Here is a 21,217-nt window from a genome sequence, read left to right on the forward strand (position 1 = left end):
AAATTCATACTACATATTTTCCATGAGCTTTCTGCAAATGCTATGTATTGTGAATTCTGAATATTTGACTTTTTTTAAAAAAATTTATTTGACAGATAGAGTTAGACAGTGAGAGAGAGAGACAGAGAGAAAGGTCTTCCTTTACCATTGGTTCACCCTCCAATGGCTGCTGCAGCCAGAGCTATGCTGGTCTGAAGCCAGAAGCCAGGTGCTTCTCCTGGTCTCCCATGCGGGTGCAGGGCCCAAGCACTTGGGCCATCCTCCACTGCACTCCAGGGCCACAGCAGAGAGCTGGACTGGAATAGGAGCAACTGGGACGAGAACCCGGCATTCATATGGGATGCCAGCGCTGCAGTTGGAGGATTAACCAAGTGAGCCACGGAGCTGGCCCCCTAAATATTTGACTTTGAGTGTGATAATTTTTTGGTTTGTCAACCTAGGCTAAACTAGAAGGACAGAGGATTACAATTATGTTGTAATATCCATGCTTTCTCCTAGTTACTCAAACACTAATCTAGGAGCTGCTGTGAGAGGATTTTTCAGATATAATTAAAGTCTCTAATTCATTGACTTTAAATTATGGAGATTATCTTTGGTAGGCCAGACTTTTTCAGATGAGCCCTTAACAGGGACTGGACTCTTCGTGGTGGAAGACATTCCAACAACTCTTTTTGCTGGATCTGCCTTTTCTGATTGCCATTCCAAAGAACTGTGAAAATACTAGGCTAGTCTTCACAATCACATAAGCTGATTTCTTTGTAATAAATCTCTCTCTCTCTCTGTCTACACACACACACACACACACACACACACACACATCTCCTGCTGGTTCTATTTCTGTGGTTGAATACTGATGGGACTCAGATTTTAAACATACTGTGACCTCTTTTAACACATATTTTATTCTCAGAATAACTATCCTTGCTTGTCAAATTGGGAAGGCAGCATTCACGAAACTATGCAAATATCACGCAAATCTATTTCATGAGGCCCGGTTGGCTTCCAACCCATTGCCTTTGCCTAGCACCTTGGGTTAAATTGTGGAAGGCATCTGGCCACCAGCTGAATTGCCGTGTGATCGCACTGCTCATGCCTGCTCTTTCTGGCTTTGTTCTGGAGTGGTGGTGTTTCCAGCTGGCTAGTTGGGGAGCAGCATGTGCCAAGCTCTGCTGGAACGTTTTAAAACAACATTGGATATAGCGCAATTAAGTAGGGATGACTGAAGACTTAATGCCTTCACTGACTAGAGTCAAGTTTAAGCCTAACCTAGAAGCTTCATTTCTGTATTTTTAAACAGGAGAAACTGAGGGAAAATTTTGGACACTATTGTAGCCATTTTTATTCCATCAAAATATAGAGAAATCTTCAAATTATACGATTCACTTTTTATTGCTTTCTTCATTATTGATTGAGAAAGGAGTATATACTCAAAAAAAAAAAAAGAGGAAACAATAAAAGGAAAGAAAAAGACGACATATGAGAAAGGAATTGAACTCATTCCTAGTCTACTGGAGGTAGCTATGGCTGTGACTGTGCAAACTCTTTTCTCTACATATTTAACTATACTTTCTCTGCTCCCCCATGTGTCATAGGAACTGACCCTGGAAAATCTATTTCCCTGGTTTTCTTGCTAAATGGCTTCTGATAATTTCAGTCAACAAATGGCCCTGGTGGGCAAGTGGGAGGATTTAGGTTATTTCTTGCTTTCCCTCTCTGTTGAAGACTTTGTGTTTTGGGCAATGGTTCTAGATACTTCCGGAAAACCCTTTACTCTGGTGTTCCCATTGAACATATCCTGCCTTTATCTAGTTCCTTTTGGGTAGTCCTGGCTCTCAAAAATGGGATAATACCATCTCTCTTTTGTCAACTGTCCCAGCATTAGCTGTGGTAGTGACTTTTGGATGTTGCTATTCTACAGTTTTGCTCATTCCAGTCCTGCCCCTTCCCCCTTGTTCCCACAGATGAAATTCTCCTGCTAAATCACCTGACAAGGACACCCATTTCTTTCCAATTCAATAATAAATCCACTTTCTCTCTTAACATAGTACAGATAGACTTCTATGGCCTTGCAATGTACGCCTTGCATCTTTTTTTATCAGCTTTATTGAGAAATAACTGATAGGTAATAACACTTATCAATTTTAAGTTCACAAGTTCAGAAGTTAGTGAGTTTTAACAGAATGGATACACCAGGCCTATGATATACAACTTTTCTGTTACCCCTCCTGCTAATTCCCCTTGTCCCTACTTAGTTCTTTCCTTCTATCCAGCCCCTTGCAATCACTGATCTACTTTCTAAAATTGAATATAAATGGATTCATGTATCATGTTGTCTTTTGTGTTTGACTTCTTTCATTTCATTTAATACCTTTAAGATTAATCTGTGATGTTGTATGTATCTGTAGTTTATTCCTTTTAATTGATGAGTAATATTCCATTCTGTTAATAGACTTTGATTTGTTTTTTACCCACCAGTTGCAGGACATTATGATGTTTCCAGTTTTTAGCTGTTATGAATAATGTTTCTATTCATACATTGCAATTCAAGTCTTTTTGTTGTTACACCTTTTCATTTATTGTAAGAGAGTGCTTGGAGTGGAATTGTTGGGTCTTCTAGAAATTATGTTTAACATTATAAGAACCTACCAGACTATTTTCCAAAGGGGCTGTAACATTTTTCATTTCTATCGGCAGCTTATGTGATTTTTAGATGCTTCATATCCTTGCCACCACTTGCTGTTGCCATCTTTGTAATTTTCCATTCTAATAGATCTGTAGTGGTATGTTGTGGAGACTTTAATTTGAATTTACCCAGTGACTACTGATGTTGGGTATCTCTCTGTGTGCATATTTGTGCATCTTCTCCAGTGAAGTATCTTAAATATTTTCTTTATTTTTGAGAGTTATTTTCTGATTAGATTGTGATAGTTATTATGTTTTACATATAGTGTTAATTAGTACATAGATTTTTTGCAAAATAGTGAGTAAACTAAGAAACAAAAGTCATACAATTAATGAAAGGGGACACTCAACACAGGAGAATAATGCTGAAAATTATAGGGGAGAGAAGCAAACAGGTGCATGAGGTTTTACATATATGTATGTGTATATTCACACACACTTGAATAGACATGCATACGTATTACTCATGTCTGCTTTACATATCACTTACCCACACATGATAAGGTAAATGCTTGCCTTTATTTAATACAGTTATAGGTCAGCCTATTACATACTGAATCATACGTTAATATTTTATTTAATATGTTAACATACACATGTATAATAATTTTATTTAATATGATATTTAATATTTTATTTATATTTAATATTTATATATTAAACATTAAATATGTAATATTTATTTAATATTTAATATATTTAATATTTATTTAATATTTATTTAATATTTTATTTATTATGTTAACATATGCATGTATAATAATTGGGAATGTGAAGGTGGATGGATAGGTCAGATGTGAATTGATGGCTGCATAAAGGAGATAATCTTTGATCCACTATAAAAGGAAGTTGACAGATAATGCCTAAAATTGAGAAGTTAAGGTAGAAGTTTATGTACATTTAAAAATTATAGAGTTAAATATTGGAAAAAAGTTGAAAGAGTTGAAAGTAGCTGGACTTTGTGAATTGGTAGTAGGGAGAGATGAAACAGAATTTGCTATTTTTCATCATAAACTATTTATTATAGCATAATTATTTTTATGAGTTACTTTTGAAAGTTTATCCCCGAATTTCAAACCAAGGACTTATAATGTATATATCTTGGGCAAACATTTGGTGCAGAGGTTAAGACATTGTTTGGAATGTCTGCATCCAATATCTGTGTACCTGGTTCAAGTCCTGTCTGCACTTCTGATTCCAGCTTTCTGCTAGAGCACAAGACTGGGAGCTGGTAGTTGGTAGCTCAAGTTCGTAGGTACCTGTAGCTCAAGTGGAAGACCTAGGTGAAGTTCCTGGCTCCTGGCTTTACCCTGTCTCAGCCCTAGCTGTTGTGGGTATTTGGGGGAGTAAAAACTTGATGAGAGAGGCTGCCCCACCCCCCTTGTCTCCACTTTTCATTTAAAATTTTAATTAAAACTCAATTTTAAAAATAAAGTACAAATCCCCTTTTAATTACGAATTTCTGACAAACTTTCAGGGAAAATTAATGAGAGAAAATGAAAATCTTTAGACGCATCTTAAGCATGTTGACTCAAATAAACAGGGCTTATACTACAACATTAGATTCCTTTAATATATTCTTGACTTACAGTATTATATTTTTCATAAATCATAGCCTAATACAATATTCATTCAAATCATTTGGTTTAATAGTTAGTTTTATACTTGATTTCTGTAATATCTCTCCTATTATAGACTTCTAGATTCTTCCTCTCTGCTTTGTGTAGTATATGTGACTAAATCTTAGCAATCACAAAGCATTGTCTACAGGTAGTAAGAAAGAGTAGCCCATATATTTGGAGTCATTGAATTACATAAATAAATGGTGTTATTTATTTCTTAGATATAGAGTGAAAAAGGTGAAAAAATCCATGTGTGGACATGATGATGGGGCAGGTTACATTAACCTTTTCAACAAGACATATGGGACAGGCAGTTAATCTATGAAGCCATCAACTGGAAAAAGACATCATAATTCTTACTGCTCTATTGAAGAACTGTCTAAAATGATATATATGTATATACATTTGGGTGTTAAGAAGGCAAAGTAAGACCTCTTGAAAATTGAAATAGTGTCTTAACCGCATTTGTGAAACAGGGCCCTAAGAGTCCTATTTGGTAGGAGTGTTTTCTCTGCTGTGTCTGTAAATGTGGATTAAAACTCCTCAGGTATTCAACCACAAGAGAATGTAGTAACTGGGAATCCTCAGAACTGGCTGCCTATGACACTGTTTTTGAGAATTGGCGTTTGGAACTAGTGTTTCAGGGGCAGGGCTTTGCATCTGATCAGATGACAGTCTTACTTTCCAAGCCATTTAGTCTTTATTTCTAGGTAACACTGAGCTGAAAGAAGGTTCCATATCAAAAGAGATTGGTCCTTTTCTGAGTCATCTTTTTTCCTGAAAGATTAGTGCAGCTATTGCATCATGAGATAACAATGGAGGAAGCAGAATTAATTATACTCATTGTGAGCAGAAAGCCTGAGAAAAAAGCTTTTTCAATGGAGAAGAGTAAATGAAATTTGAGAAGGGAAGAAAATATTTTGTTTAGGTCAAAAGAAAACAAAAGCAAACAGTTGAGACAGATCTATAAATAATATAAAAATGGTTGGACGACAATCTCAGAGGTATGAGGAGTTCTAGGCAATTTGAAACACTAAATTAAAAGTTGGTTAAAAATCTGGTTGATCTGTAGACTCTGGTCTTCATTATTCTGTGTCCTCAGTATACACAATGTTACACACTCCTCTAACTTAGTGGGTAGAGGTACAAATGAGAATGATTCAAGAAAAGGAAAAGACAGAGGAACCAGATGGCTTCATTTGGAGATATTCAAGCTGGGCCAGGGAGTGTGGGAGTGTTCTCTGTGGATTCATTCCTTCAAGCCACGCCTACCCCCCAATATAATGAAAAGAAACAGGAAAAATTGACTGGCTTTTGAAACCCGAGTACTGTTTTTGCCAATCGAATGTTATTGTCCTCTCATTTGCTGAGGACAGGAGTTGTCTTGCTTAAGCTTCAGGGCATTTGGAGCCACAAGAACTCCCAGATTTGTGTTGGAAATCCTCAAACCAAATGCAGAACATAGCCTGACTTTGAATTAAGAAGTGAAGCATCTGGGGGCATAAATGAACAGTTGTTAATCGAAAAGTTTAATATTCAAATAAAATTGTGCTGTTGTTTGTCAGATTGGCTCAGGAATAAAGACAGTATTATCCAAAAATATTGAGATCTAAATGATTTCATACAGTAACTATTTTCTAAGATAGTTTGTTATGATAATGAAGCTGCATTTCAAAGATTTTCCTTTCTTTCTCTGTTGTAAAACATTTCAATGATCTCTACAGAGCTGTGTGACCCAAATCTAAGTCTTTTCCACTCTGGAAATAATTAATTAAGACAGTCATGACTGAAATATACTGGGATTCGTGCCAGACTTTTCAACTTTTCTGGGAGTCTAGCGACAGTTTTTGGGTCTCAGTGGAGCATCTATGTAGACTGACTGTCTCTCATAATCTCTTTAGCTTAATCTAAGGTCCCCTGAAAGATCTGATGACTTTGAATCCAGTTGAGACATGCCATTGATACAACTCTTTCCTTCTCTTTTCTTTCTCCTTTTCCTTCCTTGCATGACCTAGATTCACTGCAAATGCAGAAGGAATATTAGTAAAGTACCATTGGACTATGAGTACAGATGAACAAAAGAGATTTAATATTTTAAGACTATTGGCATCTACACAAAAGGCAAAAACACATGAATCTTCAGCATCTGCAGTCACTTTGATAGTCATTTCATATTTTCTGTTTACAATGAAATAACCACACAATTGCAAAATATTCTATCTGGTTCTTTAATTTATTTTTTTACCATTTATTTTTAGAAACTACCTTCCAATTTTTCTACATTATTTCATTGTGTCTCTCAAGTCACTAATATGTATACTTTGTGTACATAGAAAATATTAAAGGACATTATTAGTATTTTGGCAATATTTGAAATCATGAAATATCAAAAGATTCATTAACATGGTGACATGATAAAGGTCATTCTATGATGCCTTACTTTTTCAAAGACCTAGATCATAGGAGAACTAATTGAAGAGAGAATTTAAAAGACAGTATAACATTGCATCCCTTTTATTTTTAAAGCAGGGCTAATTTTCTTACTCCAGGTTCAATCTAGATATCACTTAAGTGCTATATTGAAGCTCAGGTGGACACAACTTTTTCTGAACTTCTGTCAGGCAAAAGTTATGTGAGTTTTATGCTATTTAGCACTGTAATGAAACATGCCTGCTGGGGATTGTGGGTTTGAAGTATATAACATCTTCCCAAGCAGGAAAGTGCTTTTGAGAGGTGTATGGAATTGTATTGCTTTTAAAATGCTCATTTGGCCCAGAATTTACAATGAAAGTAGTAGATTTTAAAGAGTGGATTTTCTCAATACTGGTTCCACTGGTTCTCTTTATTAATATTTATTCAGGATTTTAGTGGAATATGAATAAGAATTTTGTCTTGCCCATTTTCATAATCATCATTTAGATCACAAGAACAATTATTGGTAAGTTTAGAACATACCTCAGTATAACCCAACAAACACACAATTTATTTTATTATTTGGTTCAGTAGTATATATTTACTTCCAGTTTTCTTTTAGCTGGCTTGTCCATTTTGTAAAATTTTACCATAGTTTTTATTTTTTAAAGAAAAATATGTCTGTGTATTTAATTAGAGACATATCTACTCAAAATTGGCTTCAGTCTTTCTGAGAAAGAAGACTTTTGCACCAATAGTCATGCGCTACAGCTTCATGTCAAAATACTAAATGAGCCTTTTAATATTTGCTAATAACTGTTTTTATAAGAAAAATATATGACATTGCATTTGAAGTGTCAGAATTTTACAAAGACAAAGGTACCTACCATGGTTATAATAATACTAATAGTTGTAGCATATGGTGGTCAAAAACCATGCATCATGATCTACTTTTTAATTTATTATGAGGCTTTTTCTGCCATAGCCTTCAACAGGCTGCACCATTTTCACGTCTGGATCACGTAAGAATGGTGCCATTTTTTTTTCTTTACCAGACAGTGAAATGTCACAGGTAAATCATTACCCTCATCACCTCAAAAAACTCAAAGCACACCTGTCAAAATGCAGGAAGGAATTCACATGATTACAAATAGGCTTATCATCACATATCTCAGGAGATAGTGACTAGTGCCAGGTAAGCAAGCACATCAAACTAATTTCAAGCCAGGAGAGGGGATATTGCAATGGTCATCCAAAGCAGTATTACACGATGATGCCCTTTACTTTTCTCATAGTCACTAAAGGGATAAGTGGAGTCATCCACAGTTACCAAAGCAGCCTTCCTTGTGACCACACATACATGTATTAGAAATCTTGGCATACTCTGTGTCCAGACATGAATAAAGTTATTTGGATCCTCTGTGTTTGTTTTATAGTTCATAAGCAAGCTGGACATAGTCATTCACTGTCTTTGTTCCTAACCCAGATGACAAATGCAGACAGGAACATTGCTGTGCCTAATTTCTTGTGCTATATGCTGATTTTCTTCAAGTTGAAATGTTGTTTACTGTGTCAAATGCTTATCTCTTGTTTGGTTTTTCTTTTGCATAATTTCTTCAGTTAAAGATTCAAGTGAATCTTAGAGTGAACTTATATACCTGTTTTGAATAGTTACTGTCTTTTTTTCCATTGGTAAACATGCCCTTTCATCTGTATGAGAAGCCAAAAGCAATTAGTATTCCAGTTGAGTTAACATTATAGCAAATGATATAAGCATATGGTCAAATATTCCTTTTATGCCAGATTCTACCTTCTAGTTTTTTGCTTCTAGAGTCAAAGAAATCAATTCTGTTGAAAAGGAAAATTCAATAAAAAAATCCTTTACTATATAATTGTAATTATAGATGAGCAATTTCTTTTGTAAAAGAAGAGAAGGAGCAGAAAAATAAATAGTAACTCCCTTATAGATCATTCAACAGAACATGAAATAGCTATGCAAACAAAAATGACTATGTTTTCATTATTCTTTACATAGAAATTCACAAGGGAGGGATTTGCACATTCTTTTTTTCCTAACTAAATCATTGTAATATGTCATCATTGTAATATATATACAGGAAAGGGAAAGCATTGTAAATATGTTGGATAAAGCAATAATTTAAAATCTGGATGCTCTTCCTCCAACATATTGATTCAATCATTAAAGTGCCCATCTGTGAACTGGTTTAGAAAATATTGAAGTGAGCTGTCTCTGATGTCTGCAGCACTGTAGAGACTGCATTGTCACTGCCCAGGTTACCTGTTTAATGACCTGATTACCAATACCTGCTTCACGTGATGTCTGCTTGAACACTTCCAGGCATTGTTGATTTTGTATGAAAAACAGGGTTAATAGAGAGTGGATTATAGTTCATTAATTTTATTATTCTTCCAGAATCTTTTTTTCCCTTGATGTATAATTATCAAATTGTTTCAATTTTTTGGTTGGAATCCAAATCATGAATGTGAAAAGAAATTGTTTATTTATACAATAATTAATTGAGGGGATTTAATATGCTAAATAAGGTGCTGAATTTTTGTAGAGTTAAGTTCTAGTAATTTGAACCTTAGCATTCTTGCTCAAGTCAAAAGAATTAATTAGCTTCCTTTCTAACACCTTCTTCACCCCTGTGTAGCGCTTCAGTCCCTCCAATGCATGACTGTTCCTCACAATTTCAAAACTGCTTTCTTCAGGGAGGAGAGAGCATGGCAGTGAGGAAGCGTAAGCACAGAGTTTGCTTCCACAGATGCATGTGGGCAAATTGAATTTTTAAAAAAAATCTTTCAGTGTAAATCTCATTGTAAGGGAGATGTTGACAAAAAAAAAAAAAAAAAACAAGTAAATAAAATGTAATTAAATGTAAGATTGGATACTTGTAGTATTTTAACATCACATTATTAGATGATGAGACTATTTGGCTGAGTAGGCTGATTCCCTCACATGTTGAACCTTAGTCTTCTAAGCACGGTGCTTCCTTCATGTTTGTCCTCTTCTTGGGAGGGGATCCAACTTGGAGTAATGTCAACACATTAATTACTTGAACAGGAAACCTTAATGTGGAATTCACTGGCACAAGGTCTAGGGGCCTGGTGAACTTATTAACTTGTGTGGTTCATAATATTCTTTTCTAGTGATGAAGTCCATAGATTTTATCAAATTCTCTACAGAGATCACACCCCAGAGGGTTTAAGACCTTTGTTCATCGCCAACAGAGAACTGGAGTGAGAACAACAAGAAGCCATATTACTGCCCAGTTCAGAAGCTCATTTTGTCCACATTTATTGCACAAAGCTGAAAATAAGCCTTTATGAAAGAGTTCATATATTATCTTTAAAGTTACCCTTTTTTTTTATCAGAGTACTATATGTTTTATAGAAAGCTTTTATTTAATAAATATAAATTTCATAAGTACAACTTTTGGATTATAGCAGTTCTTCACCCCATACCAGCCCTCAAACCAACCCACCTCCTGCTCCCTCTCCCATCCCATTCTTCATTAAGATTCATTTTTAATTATCTTTATATACAGATCAACTCTATACTAAGTAAAGATTTCAACAGTTCACATCCACACAGACACACAAAGTACAAAGTACTGTTTGAAGACTACTTTTACCGTTAACTCTCATAGTACAACACATTAAGGACAGATGTCCTACACAGGGAGCAAGTGCACAGTGACTCCTATTGTTGCTTTAACAATTGACACTCTTATTTATGATGTCAGTGGTCACCCGAGGCTCTTGTCATGAGCTGCCAAGGCTATGGAAGCTTCTTGGTCCACAAAAAGTTCTCTTTCATTGACGGTCTTTGTGGGGAGCAGCCCGGACTGGACTGAGTTACTGGAATTAAGACTTATTCTATGCATCTGCTCTCCCACAATATGGCGCTGGGAGAGAAGTAAACAGCTTCCGCACAGATGCCTCCAGTTCAACCAATAAACTGTAGGACTTGCTCCTGATTGGAGAGCAGCATACTCGGCGTGTGGGCAGCCGAGTTGGGATTGGCAGAGGAGGACTATAAAGGAGGAGAGAGACGGCATGCACCAGGAACATCTAAGAGGAACATCTGAAGGAACACCTATGCAGCCCCCGAGACAGCCGGCCGGCGGTGTGCCGCTCCCCTGCGGAAGTGGGGAATGTGGCCAGGGGGAACTGCCCTTCCACGGAGGTGGAAGGGATAGTAGCCAACCCGGGAAGAACCAGCAGCAAACCCGGGGAGGGCCGAGCAGACGAAAGAACAGCGCAGGGTCCTGTGTCGTTCCTCCACGAAGAGGGGGAGCGACAGGTCTTAACTAGTCCCAGTGTCTTGAACTAGAAACCTAGAAGACATCTTCAACTTTTCTTTCTTCATCACTCCCAGCTGCAAATCAACCATTTTGTAGGGACCCAGCATCACACAAAGCTCTCAAATTTTGCAACATCTTCCCATCTTCAGCTATCCTCATCATTTTTCATCGAGATTATGAAACTTGCTTCTGAATGGATTTCTGTCTACAATCCAGGACAAGTGATTTTTCTAATGTACAAATCTGATTAAATCACTCCTCCTGCTATTTGAAACCTCTATGCTTTCCATCTGTTCTCTAACAGACATTACCAAGTGGCACAAATATGAAATCTCATGATGTAATGTGTGACATAAAGAATGAAGTACAATTTATGATTTTATTTTCTTTCTGTTACCGTTTTTGTAAATTAATTTGTGCCAGTAGAATGGCCTATGTTTCATTGTACTAGAACTTCTAAGTGGCAATTCAGTAAGAACACAGATAAAAAAGTTGTTTATGTGTAAAATAGACAAAAGGTCAACTTAAACTGTTAGGACAAGATTGTTTCCTGTCAGGGTTTTCCAGAGAAAAGTAATGTTTATTTGAGAAGTTAAGGGAGTATCATGAATATGAGATAGAGTGTTCCAAAGAGAGGAAATAGCATATAACATTTATCATATTCTATTGCCTGGCAAATTTCTATTTCTGACACTAAACTATATGTTTTCTGAGCTTAGAAACAATATATTAAATGTTCAGTATATCCTCATGGGGTTTGGGTTATTTGTGGTGTGTTGAGTAAAAATGACTAAAAAACTTCACTCCTCCTGATACACCTTTCACAGCATGATTTTGCTATGTCTTTGATTAAAGGTGGAGGCTGCTCCTTTCATTGGCACACAGGGCTGCCTTTGGCTGATTGGGGATAGCAGAAGTGATGCACAAATTTCTCTCTTGAACCCCCAGAGATGGCACAGGATCAGACATGCATCTTCTCAGCAGAGGCCCAGCCAGAATTCAGTTGACCTGGTTGTGGATTCAAAACACATGAGTGAGCGCAGCCCAGAATCATCCAGCTGAGCCCAGCTCAAGCTGTCAACGCATGGAATTATGAGCCATTAGGTTTGAGGATGGTTTGTTATGCATGAAAAGCTAACCCACACATCACTTAAAACTGCAAAGTAAACTCCATCTTAAGCAATAAATATGTTTAAATATACTGGGTAAAGTGGAGTTGAATTAACTACTGAATTAACTACAACATTTGTGCTCTGCTGCCTGGACTGGATTAAAACTTACAACCTGGAGATGGAATATGAGACGGTTATTTGGAAGCTTGTTGATCTTTTCCCCTGTGGAAGAAGATTTTATATCCAGCTTCTTTTCTTATGTTCATTCTTAGCAGATAGTACCGTAGAAGGTAAGGGATTGATGAATTTTTATCAAGTTTTTGACAGTATTGAAGATCTAGGAGCATGTTGTAGAATAAAATTTTAATATAAAAAGCTAATTAAAATTCCAGTTTCTGAGCATAAACACTTTCATTTATGTATCTTTATCTTTCATGTGATCCACTTATTAATTAATTAACCTACTACTTAGGTGAAAAAAGCATCTATTATAAACTGAGCATAGTGCCAGATTCAGCTATGAGGGAAATGATAATACAAGGGTCCTCCTTTTACAAATCTTATAATTTATTGTGGGTGTCAGAAATCTGACCTTGAATTCTAAATTATGAATGATGGCCTTGAGCTTTGAATTGTAAACTATAATTCTAGGCAGAATAGACAAAGGCCTAATTATAGAGCTATATGTGTGGGGAGCAACCCGGACTAGACTGAGTTACCGGAATTAAGACTTATTCTATGCATCTGCTCTCCCACAATATGGCGCTGGGAGAGAAGAAAACAGCTTCTACACAGCTGCCTCCAGTTCAGCCAATAAACTGTAGGACTTGCTCCTGATTGGAGGAGAGCAGCGTACTCGGCATGTGGGCAGCCGAGTTAGGATTGGCGGAGGAGGACTGAGGAGGACTATAAAGGAGGAGAGAGACGGCATGCACCAGGAACATCTAAGGGGAACATCTGAAGGAACACCTGTGCAGCCCCCGAGAGAGCCGGCCGGCGGTGTGCCGCTCCCCCGCAGAAGTGGGGAATGTGGCAGGGGGAACCGCCCTTCCACGGAGGTGGAAGGACCAGCAGCCAACCTGGGAAGGACCAGCAGCAAACCCGGGGAGGGCCGAGCAGACAAAAGAACAGCGCAGGGTCCTGTGTCGTTCCTCCATGAAGAGGGGGAGCGACAATATGTAGAGAATGAAGAGGAAAATTATTAACCTGACTGAAGACTTTATGGAATAGTTGGTTTCTAAACTGTACTTTGAATAATTAATGATATATTCATAATAAGAGAAGGTCAAAAAGGCATTCCATGATGACATAACAAAACAAACAAAAATATGGAGACTTCAGAGGATATGATCTGTTCGACAGTTGAGAGGGGTGAGAACCAAGAGGTTGAGGGGTTGAGCCATTATTAAAGGTCAGTTTTTACATATTGGCTTAATTAACAATTTTCAGAAGTCAATGTGAGATGAATTAGACTACCATTTTGAAGAGGACTTTGAGGGAAGGAAAGTACAGCATTGATAGTTTTATTTTCTTAAGGAAAGGAGATTTTATAGCATGTTCACAGGCTAAGAAGAATGATCCAGTAGATAGGAACAGATTGGGGATGCTGTTGTGAGAGCGATCCCTGTAGAAGAGAAGCTCATGACTCTGTGAGAGAGGTGGGATACAGAGCACACATCGATAGATTTGTTCTTGCAGGAAGCTTGGAAAGTTCCTCCATCTGTAGCAGAAGAAAATCAGAGTGAACGTATACATACAGAGTAAGGACATTTTGTTGATTTGGTAGTGGGACGATGTAGAAGTTCTGTGTTGGGATTTTGGAGGAGTATGGCTAACCAGATCAATTTATATTCTTAAGTCTTTGCTCAGAGATGATTGCTGTCTCCTGCAATGTTCTGTGGTGAAGGCTCTGGGGAAAGATGACATGGCATCCGTCACATAAGAATGATATAAAGCTTCCCAATATGAATATATTTTAAAAAGTTCATGAAAAGTGCATATGCATATTAAGAATTAACTATACATGTATTTAAAAAATTTTCACAAAACAAACTTCATTTACTTCTATTTCTCCATGAACTCATTGAAGCACCTTTGTCACTGCCCTTCCTGCAATTCAGAATGACTTCCTATTTCCACTACCCTAATTCAAGTGCTCATTATTATTTTTTTTACTGGATTACTTCAGTAACCCCTTCATTGTTCTCTTTGCCTCTCTTCTGTACTAAACTATTCTCTATACTGTAGCCTGACTGATTTTTATAAAACGTGTCTATCAATCACTTCACTGGTGAAAAATTCATTAGAAACCTCTTACATTCTCATAGATCAAATTCAAATTCTCCATCATGGTACCTAAAGTTGTTGCTGCCCATCTCATTTATCACCTCTTTACTGCTGTGACTTGCTTGAAATTTGTGAAAGTATAGGTTGATGTACTTGCAGTTTTCCCAGTGTCTCATGCTATTTTGTGTTTCTATGAACTCCTTCTGTACTTCCCTCTGTCAATAATGGTAGGTAGCCCCTTGTCTGTAAGTTGAACTCCTCATTCTAGAATCAACTCAAATGTCATGTCTACTGGGAAGCCTTCCTTGCCCTTCCTGACAGAGTTAAGCAATTTTCCTTTGTGTACACAGAGTATCTTGTCTCAGTTGTGTTGTAACAATTGATTGTGAGCTTCCGGAAGGCAGAGGTTGGATTCTCTTTTTATCTGTGTGTCTCTACATCTAACATAAGTATGTGGGAGATAACTGATCAGTTCATCAAATAAGAGAAATTGAGTTTTTCATGTTTCTAGTGTAGGCAGAAAGCTGCCATTAAACACATAACTCAACACAAAAGAAGACTCAGGTTTGAGTTATGGGAATATGCGTGATAAAGAAGAGTAAAAAGAAGTCAAAGAAAGGGAAGAAATGTGAAAGAGTGACAGAAGGACATGCTGGGATGTGTGTGGGAGTCGTAATAACTATGTCACTGTCTCTTGCCATTAGTATTAAGCATGCAAGTTTTCAATCTATGGCAAATTTTTAACTATGTACCTAACTTAATATGACCTTGGATCTGTATATTCAGAAATAGATTTTTGTTTCACTTTGGAGATATGTAACACTTTCTATTTTTCCCTTACTCAAGAGATGAAATACTTTTTTGTGAGAAGGCAAATCCCATTTTTCTTTCTGTCCTTATTGGAAAAATCCTACAAAGATGTAGTAAGTACTATCAATCCATTTGTGCAATAAAATGTTTTGTACATTTATTTTGTAGGATTTTCAAAATGCAGCATTGTGATTCTTATTTGAAAATTCACATAGTTATAAAATTTGTGAAATAATTGAATTCAATTTATGTTTGCAGGAAATATCCAATGGTTGAGGCATTTTATATTATTGGTTTTCAAAGGTATTTTTATCATTTTATCCCAGCAGTAAAATAATCTTGTGAAATTAAATCTTATGAAGAATATCCATTGATGAAAAAGAAATAGATGAACTAAGCTGGACAAAGTTGGAGTTACTGGAAGGGTAGAACCTTCTACTAAACATGAACTCGACTTTCTTTGACTCAGAACTCGTTGAAAAGTCTCAGTAGATGACAGAACACTGGAGAATAAGTTTCATAAAGTAGTTCCCTACAGCAAAAGTCACTTACATAATATTATGCATGCCTCCAGATTGTTTTTGTTGACCAACACCGCATGAATTGTGGTTAGGGCACTCCCTCAACTCCACTCTAAAGACAGAAAGCTGGGGGTAGACCAAAGGCTAGACTAGGGGTAAAACTTTCAGGGCTAGATATCCAAGGTTAATGTTATCAAAGACATGAAATGCTGTAAAGGAATCCTTTTTTTCCTTGAAACTGTTGGTAAACTTGTCTGGTCAAACAGCCTGCATGGAAGGTTAAGCCTCTAATGATCAACAAAGTAGTGGCCATCAATTTGGTGCCTATGAGCAAAAAGGTACAATGCAGAGAACAGCTTAAGGTAATTGAGTCTTAGGTAAGTCACTTATACATTGTTTTATAGTCCTTTGAAGAATAGGAAAAACAAGGACAACACACTGTCAATCAAAATGGTCTTTCTTTTATATTGTGGTGATAGTGGACAGTATGTCCTATCTTGGTAAATCAACAAGTAGCACCCTCCCATAGTGGTTCTTAAGTTTCCTTTTGGAAGAGTGCTGTAACCACTGATATGGATTGGAAAAGTTTGGGGAAATGTCTTCTTCATAGCATAGGGGTTGACAGAGACATTATACCCAGTCAGTCCTAGAACCAAGACACGTAACTGCATTCTTCTTAACTTGTTGTTCTTTCTGAACATCATGGTTGGAATTTTCTGCTTCCATCATTTTCTCTTTCTCATATAGGTACACAATCTTTATTACTTATTAAATGATGGTAATTTTTCTTTTTTTGTACTGTTTTAAAAGTCTTGTTAACTAAATTCTGGTAGCTATAAATATGAAATTATCTCCCCCCCTGTGTGTGTGTGTGTGTGTGTGTGTGTGTAAGAGACAGAGATACATGTAATTTGCATGTAAACTACTGAGCTTTAACTGGTTGATTGGAAATTTCAGGTTGGCTAAACCATTTGTAAACCCTTATCTCCTGACTTTCTCTACTAGGGAAAAGAAATACAAACATACTTCACTTAAATTCTCCTGGAACCAAGAGCTGCCACTTGACCCAGTTCTGATTAGTGATAACATAAACAGAGGCAGTTGATGGTTCTTAAGGTAAATCTAAAACGGACTGACTCTGATGGCCTACCCTGCTACTCACAGATCCTCATCAGTCTCCCTCTGTTGCCATGGAGATGAGAAAGCCCACTGATGATGGCCAAACCAAGAGAGCAATGAAATGATGGGATGCCATAGAAGAGCTGCATTAGGCCTGGAGCCCCTGGTCTTTCACATCTTGTTGTGTGAAACCAACAAGACTGTTCTGTAAATAACTGTAGTTGTATTTTTGGTTAATTATATTTGAATGCAACTCCAAATTCAAACAGGGTTCATTTGGGTGGAATATTAGTCAGATATGAACTTGTACAAGAGTACAGGTTTTAACTACCTTTCCCCATATTTACTCACATTTCATATTTTATAAAATGTATACTTTTTTTCTAAATAATACCTGGCAGGATCCCAAACATTTTTACCCTTATTTGGTTGCTTGACAAGTACAAATACTTACTGCCTAATTGTATACTTATTGCTTAAACCATATGCAGGAATAGAGTGAAAACATTTTCATGGACAACAGTCTGTACTTTGGGGGCTATTTGTAGTTGTCTTACCCTTGGTCTGAGATTTAGCTTTCTTCTTACACAGTGAGGCTCCAGGTGACAGCCAAATTTGATTCATTCATGATAAAGTGGACTTTGTATTCATATATCCATGTTTCTGTTTCATTGTCTGAGTAATGGGAAGTAGAAGGCTAAAAACACCAATGAGATCTAGAGAGAGGGGATCAAAATGATTACTAGGCCTGTTGCACTTCTAGACTTTAAATTTGATGGTTCAAGTTCTTTGGTTCACTTGTGGTTCAGTTCAGCTCGACAGCTCGTTGGTGCTTATGGTCAAATGCATGTGTAGTATTGAAGGTCCAGTATGCTGTGCACACTCTGCACAGCCCTTCTGAGGATTTGTAGCAGGATATGTTGATAGCAGAATCAAGGATTCTAATGTCTGCCATAATTTGAAGTGCCAGGTGATGACACGCACAGAGGACTGGAATTTGGGAGGCAGACTCTCTTGGGAACCTCAAATGGAAGGAACAGTTGTAAATCTCATGGACAGTGTTCCACATGGAGGGAACACGGCTTTTGTGCTGGAAAAGGGACAGGCAGAAACCCGTTTTGGCAGGGATCGGGATTTACTTCCTGTGCCAGAGCAGACTCTGAACCAGCAGCTGCCTGTCTGCTGGGCCACATCCCACGTGGAGTGGGGAAGAGTCTGGTCTGGGAGGGATGGGAATTTGGATTGAAGGCCAGAGAGGGCTAACACTAAAGCCAGCAGACTTCCAAAGAAAAGATATTTGGACTGGCTTAGTGGGCATGGTCTTCACAACCCTGGATTATCTTTTCTGTTTTCCTGACTTTAAGACACAGATGAGAGGTAGGCATGTTTTTTCAGCCTTTTTAGTTGAAATTCAAATTTGGAATTCCAGATTGTGAACTACAAGGGGCTCTTGTTATAAAGAGAATTGTCTTCACTTATTTATCTCCAGTTTATTTGCTGCAACTCACAATCCAAGTGGATTTCAAGAGAACCAAAGTTTGGAATTCCCTACTGCAGAGCAGAAGCAGTTCCTAGAGCCAAAGGGAACTATATAGGTTTTCTTGACCACTGAGCACGATTATTTGCATGTATACTGAGAGTTGTCATTTGGATTTTGAAAAGGGACCTTTAGGAATTCAGTGAGTCACAGGAACGGGGGGAAAAAAGATTACTAAAGTCAGTATAGAAACGATGGGGAAATGAAAGCAGAGAAGCAGGAGACATTTAGATTCAGAAGATGGGGCTCTTCCACCTCTCACTTGAGTGGTTTGAAGTTGCAAACTCCAGCTGAAGAAGTGAGGAAACATCTGGCAGAATTAACATTTCAGAGGAATTAGGGTCAGACCCTGATGTAGCTGAAAAAGAGGTTAAACTAGGAATATTCATGTTACCATCAGAATAGGAGATTTGTTCGATATCAGTGAATTTCAAAGTTGAAGAGAGTGGATTTTGAGTGAGCAGTTAGGATGTCCCAACTTTCTTCTGATCCCTGATGGAACAGTCTTGGGAAGTAGGAAGGGTGGGTGTTATGACACAGAGGCTCAAGCTGCTGCTTGGGATACTCACATTCCATTTTGGAATGGCTGGGATGGGGTTCTGACTCTGATTTTGATCCCGCTTCCCAACAAATGTGCTTTGAAGGCAGCAGATGGTGATGGCCCAAGTACCTAGGTTCCTGCCACCAGGTGGGTGAGCTGGATAGAGTTCCAGACTTCTGTTTTCAGCCTGACCCCCACTCCTTGATGACTGAAAGCATCTGGGGAGTGAACCAGCAGGTAGAAGCTCACTTGCTCACTCTCTCTCTCGCTGTCACTCCATCTCTCAAATAAGTAAATAAAACTTTAAAAAAGAATAAGAAAGGTGGAATACCAAGTTCTAAGGCCTAGAGGTAGAGGGATTTCCCTCGAACATGAAAATAAAGGGGAGACTCTCATTTGGAAATTGGAAATTCCAAAGTGAAAATACATATGAGCAAGGGTTATAGTAATGGTAAGACAGAACTGGTCTGACTTGGTATTCTGGTGAAGAAACTGTAAGATTGGATCATAGAGCATATAAGGTCATGGGCTTTAAAAGGTCACTTATTTATTTTAAATATGGATTACTCTCCTACCAGGGAAAGGAATTTTCAGAACAGGGATTTCCCTCAGTTCCACATTGGATTCCAAGACAGAAGGGAGAAGACTCCCTGAGGCAGTGTTATTAGGTAAAGAATTGCACATAATCCTTGCACAAAAAAGGAAGTGTTTTGCAGTTGTGAGTACTGTTTCTCATGGGCGTTGGGATTTCTTGTTGTAGACTTTAAGATGATAGAACTGTGCTCAAATTACAGGCTGCTAAACTGATTATGTTTAGTGCTGAGATTTGGTTGTGTTTCCAAATCTTATGGGTGTTATTTATATGTATTTTGACAGCTCTTGGGAACTCTGAACAGATTGCACTCCGTTTGGAGGAGTCCATCGTAACTTCAGATGGAAGTGTTCAAGGCTGCACACCTCGGGCTGCAGCTGCTCGTGAAGAGGCCAAGACTATCCAAGAACCAGAGGGAGACCCCTCAAGCTGAGACTGAGCTACATGCTGAGAAAATCCTTTCAACCAGTATTTGGAAGGTAACCATGTCAGGCATTGTTCTATGGTCTAACATTCAGGATGCTTCTAACCCTGGAACTTATGATTTAGTGAGATGTGATGAACTCCAAATGATAAATATAGTAACAGGAACACATGCTTTGGAGACAAAGGAAGAGTAGGGCAAGGGGGATTCTGATGCCAAGTTTGGGTCAGGGGCAGCTTGCAGTGTTGAAGAAGGCATTTTGGATAGGCTTCAATATGAAAGTGACAGCCAAACATTGACTTAAAGGAGAAAGGGAGTTAGTCTTTGGGGACAGGTCAGTTGTGGGATGAGGTTTCTACCCAGGGGTGCTCGTGGTGTTAGAGAAACATGAGCAGCCAACGTGTGGCAGGACCCAAGTGAGAGACGGAGAGTGTAGCAGAGAAGGAAATCAGAAGTGGTGGAGGAACACTATGCCAATGAAACAAGTGTAAGGGTTTTTGAACTTTAACGAAATGGGAAGATATGTGAGGAATTAGGGTAGAGGGGTGACATGACTTGACACATTTTAAAATGATTATTTTTGGATTTGTTTGAAGACTGGAAAATAGTGGAGCAACAACAGAAGGGTAGAGTAGAAGCAGAGATGGAAATAAATGAAAAATCTGAGATTGTAGATCTGAGAGCTTAGGGAAACTCTGAGGAGCAGATAAAAATTTTTCTTTAAAAAACATTTCTAAAGATCTGTGGGACTGAACTGTCCATCTTGTGTGTCCCAATAATTGTGGGAATAATTAGAGTAGCAACCTTCCATGGTGCCAAAATGGCTTTTATGAGATGACATCAGATTCCCTCCATGAGGAGGGACAGGAAGACCCTAGGCTTCTGTTTTCTGTCTTTTCAGCTACAAATAATGGAGGAGTGTCCAGACCTGTAAGGAGAGAGAGAGAGAGCGCAAGACCCATTCTCCTCCGCTGTACTTGTCTAATAAGGACATGGAAACATCAGATCTGAGGATGACATGGTGAGTGGAGCTTTCTGTGGGAACGGCAGTAGCAGTACTGTCTCTGGATTCAATAGGAGAGCCTGTTTGGGGATATACTCTTTTGAAACCCAATGTAACTGATACTCTAAAATGAACTGGGCTTCCCCCTCCTAGGAAAGGCTGCTCATCCTTGGAGAGCTCAGCAGACATCAGAGGTAACACACCATGGAAAGGAGGCATTGGCCAGAG

This window comes from Oryctolagus cuniculus, chromosome 10 (genome assembly GCF_051225735.1).
Source record: "Oryctolagus cuniculus isolate XC-2025 breed Fujian yellow rabbit chromosome 10, ASM5122573v1, whole genome shotgun sequence".
NCBI lineage: Eukaryota > Metazoa > Chordata > Mammalia > Lagomorpha > Leporidae > Oryctolagus > Oryctolagus cuniculus.